Source organism: Stegodyphus dumicola, chromosome X2 (genome assembly GCF_044657685.1).
Source record: "Stegodyphus dumicola isolate Sdum_Otavi_A_Nest chromosome X2, ASM4465768v1".
Lineage (NCBI taxonomy): Eukaryota > Metazoa > Arthropoda > Arachnida > Araneae > Eresidae > Stegodyphus > Stegodyphus dumicola.
In genome coordinates this window covers 195848473-195860615 of record NC_140781.1, presented here as the reverse complement: position 1 = coordinate 195860615, position 12143 = coordinate 195848473, and the positions used below count along the sequence as shown (strand labels likewise).

Below are 12143 nucleotides of genomic sequence, written 5' to 3'. Positions count from 1 at the left end.
AACTTCCAAATCGTAAATCATGTAGGGAGGACGCTGGAAACTGTTACGTATAATCAGTATTGAATTAATTCAGATCTGGATTCTAGAGTAGGTAAATAACATAGGCTTCCTTAAATTAATCAAAACTGAAGGAAAAATTAATTGAGTTTTAAAATATTCGCTGTCTGTTCCTTATAATACAAATGATATCATACTCTAAATTAAATCTTATTTCTGCTTAACTTTAGGAAATATTGTCAGATATAACGCTGATTATTTCCTACTCTGATGAAAAGAGCTGCTTAGAATTATGATGCCAACATAAGCCAGCAGCTAACGCTATAGATTTAAGGGTTGACGGAAGAAGATCAATTGTCAGACTAAATTGGAATAAATATCTGCATTGTAAAATGTATTGAGTATAACCATCATACTAAATAAGATTATACTGATCTCACTTGGCAAAACTACGATTAAAATGGTACAGTGATTACGAAACTTCATTTTAATGCAATGTCATCCTTTAGAGGGATACTAGTAAGTAAAGTTTTGGCATCAAATAAAACCATAGAGAATTGAGTGGGAGATATATTTTTAATAATGGAGTGAAATGAAAGGCCAGTTTTGTGAATATTGGGTAGGGAATGCAATCTAGCACAAATTATGAGTGGCTTTCTATCTGCGTTGAGAGATGAGAGAATTTTACTGCAGTTTTTATTTTTCAGATATCTAAAGATGATGAATCTTTAGAATCGATTGTATAAGATTTCTTTCAAGACTTCAATTACCGAAAGCAATTCTCATAAAATGAAATCTTTTGTTTTCTTGCAATCATAAATTTTGTATAACAAATTATTAAATATTACAAAAGGGAGAAAGAAAACCTGAAAGAAAAATAGTAACATTTCCATCTAGGATTATATGCTTAATTTCAGCATATACTGCAGTATGCTGTAGTTGCATAAAATATGAACTACTTTTTTATTAAGTACTATGTATAGCTTTAGTAAATAAGTGAAAGAAATATAATTAAAATGGAAAGTATTTACAGGAATAAGTTTGGGTCGTTCTACATAGAAGTAAATCCGCGTAACTTTGCTCAGTAAATATGCGTATTTACGATGTTCGAGAGACCAGTTGGATCATTTGATTAAGGAAAAGCGCGAACAGAAGGAGAACCACTGAGGGAAACTGGTTCTTTTTTATATTCACAGGATATAAGTCATGAAAATTTCGTTTATTCTATCCATTTAAACAAAGATATCAGAATAGAACTAAACAGCAAATGTTTAATTATCTTATTCCAAATGAATAGCTGGTCGGCCGGAGCGGGTAGAAAATTTGCGTCACTTGCTATTCATAATCATCCTGCTTAACTGCTATGTTTTCTAAAATGACCAATTGCAATATTGATTATGAACTAGTTTTTCATTAAATGCAGCACATATTTTCAATACATAGTTAAAAGGCATTATTTGCTTACAAATGGATGCCTCTTGAAAAAATATTTTCTACAGCTTCAGGGAAACATAAATTATCATTATTTTGTTAAATAGAAGTATTTGCAGATGATTGTTGCCAGTAGGTATATGACTGCATTATCAACCTGCTTAAATACTTTATGAACTCCAGTTTGAAGTAATGATATTAATTACGAATTTGGCATTTCTTAAATAAATCGCATATTTGAAATAAATAATTTATGTAAATTTTGTTACGAGTGGTTGGTAAGAAATATTTCGGATACAAATAAATACGTGGAAATGTATTACGTATGAGGGAAAGATGTATTTAGTTGAATGCATCAAAGCGTTTTAGGAGAAGGGTGCTTTCGTGGAGGGTTATCGAAGAGATGGGTTGTTCGTATTCATATTACTCATAGAGAAAACACGAAGCTGCCCAAACTGGTTGCTGGGATATCTTATCGCGATACTGATATTCAACAAAACGTTTTATCTACTCGGCCACTGCTCAGCCAAAACTTAATTGCTACTGCACTCATATTGTAACTCTAATTAACGCAAGTGTTAGCGCATATTATAACGCATATTATAACTGTAACTACAGGGCGCTAACTGAAATTTTAATTACCAAGCAATTAAATTATAATTATCAACTCTTTTTAACCAATAACAAGTTGTTTAAATGTCAAAAATTATTAAGGATAAGTTATTAAGGATCTCATGCTTTGTTGAATGACATCTTTGGTTCTCAAGAGAATTCACTGTGCAAAGGCACATGAAATATAGCTTGAAAATCTTATGCTTTGTCGAATAGCAACATTCTGAGAATTTGCTGCCTGAAGGGCAAATGAAAGGTAGTTTAAAATTCTTATGCTTTTTCTAATGGTAACATTCTGATTATTGGTTATGGAATTTTAATATAGGTCTTATGTTTCAGGCAATGGCAACACTTGTCAAGGGCTGTTTCTAAATTATTTCCGTTCTTCTCGTGAGTCAATTTTTGAGGCATGATCAAGTTTACAGATTTTATTTTCTGAGAACAATATTTTATTTGATAATTGGAAATAATGCGTCAAGGTGTTATAAAACGCGAATACTAATAAATTTAATGAAAATTATATCGTAATTACATCTCATATCATTATAACTTCGGTTGTATTTTTATTGTAATAATAAGTCATGAAATAATAATTATGTTGAAACAATGAATTGTAACTGAATGTTTTATAATTAAAATTACATTGTACATGAATTAATTGTAATTATAATTGCATTATAGATGCAGGAATTATATTTACAGTTACATCGTAATTGAAGAAATTTAAGTATAGTTACATTGCAGTTGCATTAATTATATTTGCAACTGCACTGTAATTGCAGTTATACTGTAATTGTAGCTCTAATTACAGTGTAATTGCAAATATAAGTAACTCAGTTAAATCAAACTGTAGTTACGTCATAATTGAATTAATCCTCGGGAAAGTAGTAACAAATGCATAATGGATAGAAAACATTCATAGAAGGTAAGACAAAAAGTACTGTTGTCCTTAAATAATATTTTTGTTAAGAATTGTCCATGGGGTGTTTTACATCATATACATCGTATACATTGTAATCAAATGCATTTATACATTCATTGTCAATTAAACGAAATTTTTCATGACATCTTTTGACAAGTTTATAGTAAATACTTATGATTTGAAACATGTTCAGCTCAAATGTATTTTTTTGGGTGTTTTTATTGTTGTTAGCGCGTATTACGGAGCCCTGCAAATTTGACAAAGAGCAATATTTTAGGCAGTCTGTAGTTGCTTCCGGGAGGTACAGCAAGAGTACGCTCAGGCAAAGCAGGCATAGAATTCCATTCAAGGCCCAAGATGATTACGAATCACCTCAGATCTATTTGCTTTAGAAAGATAGTTTCAAAGAGGACATTTCCAAGAGCTCTTATTGCTCTTATTGTGTTGCACATGGAAATACCTATGTAGCCAGCTAGTTTGAACGAAACCGAATCCGAGAGCAGTTAATATGGTAATGATGAAGTGTTCAATTATCTTACTTCCTTTGTTACCAGAAGCGATACCTTATTGTTTAGTTTCTAGAAAGAGATTTCGAAATCAGGAATATCTCCAAGATCTTTGCATCTTTCTTAGCCGCATGTTTTACTTTACCTATTGAAGTAAAGGATTAAACTGCTTACCTAATTTAAAAGGGAAGGAATGGAAAAGTGCATTAATGTATAGGTGATAATATAAAATAATTGTTGATTCAGAGATTATTTCTGTTTTTATAACAGACGAGATAACGTGATATCGAGAGTATTTTTGTAACTGTAAAAATTAAGCCATAGAGATGAATATATTAATAGAAACTAAAGAGAAATTAAAACGAACGTTTAATAAATCAGACTGCCGAAAATCATTTAAAAAATAACTAATTTTTGAAACAAAATGCTTTTTATAGTAGAAATGAAAAAAAGAAACAGAAGTTTTGATTTTGCAACTAAAATGAAGATATGAAAAATTAAACAAAATGTTTTCTGTTTTCAAATTTCAAAATGGTAAAAAATGCATTTGGATTTAGATAGTTTAAAAGAAGTAGCTTGCAATTTAGGGCTTAGATATGAAACTGATATAAGTGCTAAAAACGTTTCTTCAAAATACCTAGTTTTAGAAACCAATTAATTTCAATAATTACAATATCAAAACTTCTACAAGCTTAAATAACGCAAGTATCACGAAGAGTCAACCATGTATTAAAGGATTAAAGAATTTAAGATCAAACTTTATTTCAGTTCTATTCTAACATGAAAACTGCATGTTCTATTCTAATATGCGTTAAGATTACTTTTAATTTGTCAGAATGAAAGAAGCTTCTAATATCTTAAAATAATAAAAATCTCGCGAAAAATTTTCATTTTGCGAAGAAAGATTTCAAAGCATTATTATTAGCATTAAGAAGAGTTTCAAGACATTACTTTTCTCTGCATAGCACCTGAATTAAATAACCATGTAGTCTTTAAATAATGCTGATAATTCCGTCCCGTTGAAAGAAATAAAAATTAAATTATAAAAATTTATACTATTTCAATGATATTCGTTATTTTGAGAAAATTATAAAAACTGTTATACTTGACAATTTTTGTTTCATCGTGTTTGTCTTTAATTTTCATATTCATATTATTTTCTGGATACAAAAAGTTATGATTAAAAATTGCAATAATAGTTACAATATGTTGCTTTAAGATAGTTCCCTCTGTTGAATATAATGCATACAGATACAGTTAATCTGCGTATAAAGAACAAAAAATGCTCATTTAGCATTTTGTTGCTGGTGAAATAGCTAAATGTAGCTCTTTCTATAGATCCTCAAGGGAATTAAAACTTTGCTGCTATAGGAACGTGAACTATAGTTAGGCGACCTATCTTCTAGGACATGAAAACTTAATACAAATCTATGCAAAAACATTTGTACAAAGAAAGTGAATAAGTTTCTTTTTCTCTTCCATGTGAATTAATTTGCACCTGAAACCTCATTGAATGGAACTTTTTTCCGTCTAAATCTATATATTGAGATGATCTAATCAACAAATAAAAAAGTAATGTATGTTTAAGATTTGGTCATTTTTCTGACATCTTCGGAGCTTTCAGAATTTCCTGACGATTGTCAACTCCCACAGTATTTTTTCTGGCAATTTTTCGAGAAAATTTCATCATTCCCTCGCTTTTGGATTATGCAAATGAGAAATTTGTCAAAATACGCCAAGTATTCTAAGCAATAACAAGCGCCCAGTAAAAAGACGCCAGGCTAATTAAGACTAATTCAAAATTTGAAATATATACAAAGAAGTAAAATCAGCAAACTAGGAGATGTCTGCTTTTGAGGTTAAGTGTAGAATGTCCCTTACTGAAGTAAGTCAAACTTAAATCAATTTATATGTCAAATTTTCAATCAAATTCGGCTAAGAGTAATAATCCAGTTTAAAAAGTGGTGGGCGTGTTAGCAAACTGTTGTTAAGAAATCAATCAGAATACCTGGCGTCTTCTTACTGGGCGCTTGTTATTGCTTTGAATACTTGGCGTATTTTGACAAATTTCTCATTTGCATAATACAAGAGTGAGGGAATGATGAAATTTTCTCGAAAAACCATGATTTTGAATTAAAAGTGATATGACATATATCTAAGAAGTTTTCGAGGGGAAAAAACAATAATTGTGAAGGTTCTTGAAGTACCAGAAGTGGAAAACTATAACTTATACGCGATATTTGGCCTTACTTAGTAAAGAATTTAAAATCTTAACTTTTTATTCAATCACAAAAATATAAGTGGGCTATGATGAAGTAAATACACACGTATATTTGCATGAATAGTTAAGAATGACATATTACAAAGAATGCGTTAGAAGTCTGAAAACTGAGAGCTCGAAAGAGTGAAGGATATTATAAAAGACCATGTTTTAAGATCCAGAAAATTCGTTTCTATTTTACTTGATCTTTTCATCGCTCCATCAGTAGTTGAGCGGTTAAAGACCACTAAATAATAGTTAAATATCGGTGGATGAACGCGGGGTTCAAACCCAGGCGAACAAGCTGGCTGCATTGCCGGTTTCTGTGGTTTTGTCTATGTGTAAATTGAATACGAGTCAATTTTATTTAGAAAGGCATTCATGCAGGCATTCCCTCTTTAGGAAGATAATCTTTGTATGCTTTGTTATATTCAAGTTACCTAACTTAATCTCACCATCTTATTACGAAACTGTATATGCAATAACTAGCCAGTGTTATTTTTGATTAATTGTTGCATGCAATGAAGATATTCGACTTTCATATATAAGAAATATAGTAATTTTCAACCGGAATAAAGAAAAAAAGAAAATTAAGTGAACCTGTTAACAAGGCCTTTAAAGTAACTATGAAGGTAATGGTCGACTCGGATCTCCTATGTTCGGAAAACTTACCGACGTTCTGCCTCTGATTGTCTCCATTAAACTTTCCAGGCACGTTGGTGATACAGGAAGCTCTTGGGAGATAGAAAGATTCAGAGGAGTAATCCATCTTTTGAGTGCATCTCACGCATATTGTATAAGATCACGGTTGTGATAAGCTTGCTTGCTTTACGAATAATACGAAAGGTCAGAATTGGATTTCCTATACCAAAAGCAGAGTATAAAAACTAACCATACTAAGCAAATATCTAAATAATGAAGTATTATGTGTGAGGTAGGTAGTATTCAATTGGCAATTATTTCAGCTTTCATTCGCTGCTAATTCGTTCCTTATTCAGAAATTATTATCGGAGTTCTAACAGCTGTTCAAGACGAAAATAAATACCATTCAACATGAAACGTAAGACTTTTTTTAATTCTTTCATTATACTTCAGCCTTACAAATTATATATAATTCGTTCCTTCTTCGGAAATTATTATTTGAATTCCAACAAGTGATAAAGATGAAAATAAATGCCATTCAACATGAAACGTGAAACATTTTTTTTTAATTCTTTCATTATATTTCAGCCTTGCAAATTATATACATGGGCAAAAGATAAACGAGAGCAATGGGACCAAATGACTGCAATTTGTTCTCATGAAGTTAAATATTTTGCTCTGTATATAGAAGGAAGCAAAGTTGTTAGAGATTTTATAAAAATAATGCTTTACAACTGCGTGACTGCAATGCGAAACCTATCTCTAAATACATATTTAAGGATTTTACGCCATATTTATGTAGTATCTGGCATAAGCAGAAACGCGTTTTATCAAAAGTATAGTTGTTTTCGTTTTCCTCCTTGTACACTGGCATTTACTTGGAAACGACTTTAATCAATGCTGTTAGATTCATTTTCTTATTTATTTTTGTCTGCGATATTAAATATTCTAGAAAATAAAAGTAAAATAAATATAAATATATGTTTAAAGAAAGAAACTTAAATTATGCAGGGCAACTTAAATTATGCAGGGTAACTTAAAATATGCAGGGTTGAACTTAAAATATGCAGGGCATGATACACTAGTTTACTTGAATTATGATACACAGCAGCTCCAAACATGGAAACATAAATTATCGCGGTAATGTGTGGCATGTCATTTTCAGTTACAGACTTAGTGTTAAATAGCTGCTGATGTTATATGATTCACAAATGTTAATTTAGAATATTATGGATCTGTCATGATTTTCTCCGAATATATGAAGCTGCAACTGGTTAAGTTTACGGAGATACGTAATTCCAAAGTTGAAGCAGCGAAAGGTCTTTAATGACATTCTTTTGATGCAAGAAGGTGCTCCTCCGCACGTCGCTACATGTGTAGCAGTTGCTGTGACAACACTTTGGAGAGAACATCATCTCCCGTAATTTCACATTATCTTGGCCAGAGCTTGCCAGAATTGAAAGATGTCATAAACGTGAGTTATACAGATTCTTCCTGCGATGTTACGTTCGCCATTGTTGTCAAGAACCTTCCGTATGTAATGTGTTATCGTCTGCGAAGGTTGGCAGGTTGAAAACTTGCAATTATGATAAAAGATTTTTTCCCTTTCCTCATTTGTTTCGTCACTGGTCCTTTACAATGCTCTTCTTCGCAAATGTTTTACACTGGCAGTTATTGTCATACGTGTATCGTTCTAACTTCATTTGTAGTTTTTGAACCCGCTGACCAGTTTGCGAAGGAAAATAGTTATCATTCGAAAATTTCTAAATGCTTTCACTGTAACCGTAACCGTCAGAGTTCTGTTGTTTTAAATCATGACGATCTCAAACACATACCTTGAAATAATAGCATCTGAGTTGTTGAGCATTTAGGCCAGTAAGAGCTCTATTGTTTTAAATCATGACATTCTGGAGCCCATACATTCAAATAATAATATCTGAGTAGTTGAGCATTCAGACCGCTAAGAGTTCATGTACTGGCGAAATTTTTTATTACCATATACGGAATATTGAGGTGTATAACGCTCACTTTTAATACAAAAAAAATAGATCGAAATTTACAGATGCGCGTTATACGTCGAATATAAAAATGATAGATTTAAAAATTACGAAAAGAATACGAAGCATACGAAATTTTGATTTCTACATGTATACCTAAATGGCGATTTTCTAGGGCCCAGTTCGCAACAGTTCCTTCTAGGATGGACCATTCTGAAAACCATTGCTTACTTCTTCATTCTGGACCATTGCTTACTTCTTTCCGCAAAGTACATTCTTTCTTTGGCACATTAATTATTATGATAAAATATTTCTTCCACTAACTTCCACTTCTTTCACCAATGCCAAACATCTTTGCTAAAGCATGGTTTCCATTTTCTTTCGCAAATTGAAAACGACATTGCATTTGAAACAAGCACTACGTCTGTTTCGTTTGGGAGGAGCTATATTTACTGCTAAAAGGAACACTATATTAACCGTATTTCAGCTAAAGCAAATACGATTTACTAAAGGCCTTCGATGTTCCCTTCAGAATCACGGCTGCAAATGATTGCAGAAAGAGAAAACATCTGACTCCTAATTCCGATTATTCATTCGAATCAGAAGTACATTCGTATTTCATATTATTTCGCCCTTTTCACGAAACCCTAGAATGACATTCTTGTGCACACCTGCAATACAACTAACTTACTTTTCAGAATTTTTCACTCCCTCAAGCATTTCCCCCCCCACACACACACATATATTATTCGCTTTATCGCCTGTCACTTCAGCAAACAGCTGTTCGAAAGCCTGCAAAAAATCTTCGAATGAACGTATCGAAAGATAACAGCATCGCACACGTATCTTTCAGGTTTCTTCGTTATGAAAAGGGAGCGTGTTATACGACGAATATACCTAAAAATTTTAAAATATAGTTTGAAAATACAGGTGCGCGTTATATGTCAGAATATACGGTATATATACATATATATAGTATAAAATATGTGTGTGAGTGTATAATAATTATATACATATACATATTTGTGTGCGCATGTATTACATTTTGTATGAATCTAGCTATTAAAAATGTGGAAAAAATTTCTAGATGCTTTCGAAATGCTCCGAGATGAATGAGAACTGAAAATAATTTAACCTCGATTATAAACTCGAATTAGTAGAAAACCTTGTTTTTCGCTTAGCGAAAATGATTACTTTCAACATTTATTCAGCGATTTGGATTTATTTCTAATTAAATTTATATAAGTTTTTAATAGAATCGTTTGCTAAATCCCATTCTGGCTGTTGCCCTTAATTGCTTATATTTTATTAAATAGGTTCCTCAAAATAATCTGATAATATAGCTAAACGCTTAAACTGTGAATAAGTCTTTTTATCCACGTTGTTGGTACTTGAACTACGAATGTTTATGTAGACATGTTCAACTTATTCATGGATTTTCTAACTTGGCTAGCGGCGTTTTGGGGAGCGGCGATGTTTTCAAAATCTCAGAGACAAATCGCATAATTTAGAAATACTAAAAAATCGGAAAACACTGAGTATATTTTGAAAGAGTGAAATATTGAAAATATTACTAGAATAACATTTCCATCTTACTCAGTTTCCAGTTAGAAAAATGCATCTGAAGTTTAAGATTTTGGTACCTTTGACTAAAAAGTCTCATCTTAGCTCATGTCCCTCTGTGTTCCTTGTCTCTAACCAGTTAGTTCTTTAACCCATATGAGTTGTGAGACCATATAACCCATATATAGTTGCGAGATACTTGCTGAATGGAAACTGCTGGTAAATAAATTCTCAAAGAATTTGCAGTACAAGCAATAGTCCAGGCAAGTTTCGTAAGCCAAACACGTGTTCACGTTGTTAACGGTTGGTAATTGAATGGCAAACAATGATTATGGGATTTAAGCTGAAAGTAATATTTTAAGTATCTGATGATACTGTAAGGTTGTAGAGACATTAGGTATTTTTTAGAAGCAGGCAAGATGAAAAATATGCAACACCTTCGCCGGGAATCGAACCACGGACCTCTCAATTACGCGCTGAGTGTGCTGACCACTACACCACGAAGGCGGGAGAAATACCTTATAAGGTATATTGTGTTAATTAACCCGTTATTATGATTTTGACCATTATTATAAGTTCTCCTTTTCGTATTTGTCACTAGAATGCAAATTAGCTTTGAGTGCGTTTAATCTGAAGGTTTTGAATCTTAGGGGGAGAGAGCTTCTGGCAGTCACGCCCCATTTGCGCTTATTCTTCGCTAGCTCAGATTAAAAGTGATATGTCGGTTTCAGCATTTTCGCAGCCAGCCAATAAAATAGATTGCACGTCGGTAAGTCAGTAATTTGTGTGTACCTAAGTTATTACGATACCTCGCTGTTTGTCTAGTAGGGTCTGCGGGACTTAGATTCAGTTGCAAGAGCAATTCTGTTTCAACATGATTGGCTTCAACAATGAAAGAAACAGCTAAAATAATCTTTTGAGATAATAAAAAAATCTTAAGATTATAAATTGATTAGAGATCAATGGGATAAGGGGATTATAATTTTAAAAAATTTCATATTGCGCATTCTATTATGGATATAAAAATTAACCATATTTAATGCGACAACTGAAGGCGGTATTTATTAATTTGGGAAGAAACTTTATAAACATTATATGGTTTTAAAAATTCTGAAAAAGAGATGTTCTTATTTTAGTTTCTTTCGCAGGAATAATTTTCATTTTGCTTAACTGAAAAATGAAACTCAGCTGATATAGCAGACTTATTAATCTCACTGAAAAACTATTTTATATATTTTCCAGATACATAGAGAAAAGAATATTTAGGAACCGAATAGTGAAATTTATTTGTAAGAGAAAAAATGTCATCAAGATAAAATTTAAAAAACAAAAGTTCATACAGATGGAATGAAAGAAAGGGACAAGACTTAAATTGGTGGGATTATTTGAAGAGTTCCTTATTATGTAATAAAAAAAAAAAACTTTTGAGCCACTTGGTGAATGATATGATATGTGAAGCCTCTGTCAATAACAGTTGTTCTTTGTCAATTAAATTCCCGATAAAGAATAAACACAGAGAGCACTGGACATGACAAAATGAACTGAAGCCATCTTTTGTTTAAAAGAATAAAAGGTTTTGTCATGTGGGTTGGCAAACTGAGTAATGGTCATGGAGCTTTTTAGTACTGAAACTAGATTCATTGTGCGAACCTAAAAATGGCAAAAAAAGGGATGAAATTCGAGAGTCTGAGTTTAGGTTGAATTCAATTCAAATATTGAGTGGATTCATAGCAAATAAAACCAGTGTTAATTTATTTCTCTGCTGTTAAAGTTAACAAAGTAGCGGACTCAAAACTAAAACGTTAGCTTTTGAAATAACTTACATTTTAAATGGTTCACATCAATATAAGCGACAACAACAGTAGTAAGATTAATGTTAGTGACAGTGAGACTAGTCCTTCCACTGGTAGTAATAACTATCTTAAAATAATATTTGTGCTTATTTAAAGAACAACTCAGAAAAATATTGGTTTTTATTTCAGCGTCTAAAAGGGAAGCATTTTGAAGCCTAGTACCTAATATAGTCTTTTTAGTGCCTTTGGTTGCTATTCTAACATCATCCCGCTATTTGAAAGTACTGAAATTATAAATATTTAAGATGCATATTTGTTGTCAAAATTAGAATGAAACAAAAGTAATATTTCTGGCCTCTAATTTTATTGTGATGTCATTTGAGGGAAAAAAAAGAAAGAAAATGAAATCTAATATCAGCT

General features: G+C 31.8%; 1 protein-coding gene across 5 annotated transcripts in view; it reads left to right on the top strand.

The window, feature by feature from the left end:
• The window catches only part of LOC118198261 (3',5'-cyclic-AMP phosphodiesterase 4C-like), a 539317-nt gene that overhangs the window by 260490 nt on the left and 266684 nt on the right, over positions 1–12143 (top strand). The window lies entirely within an intron of this gene.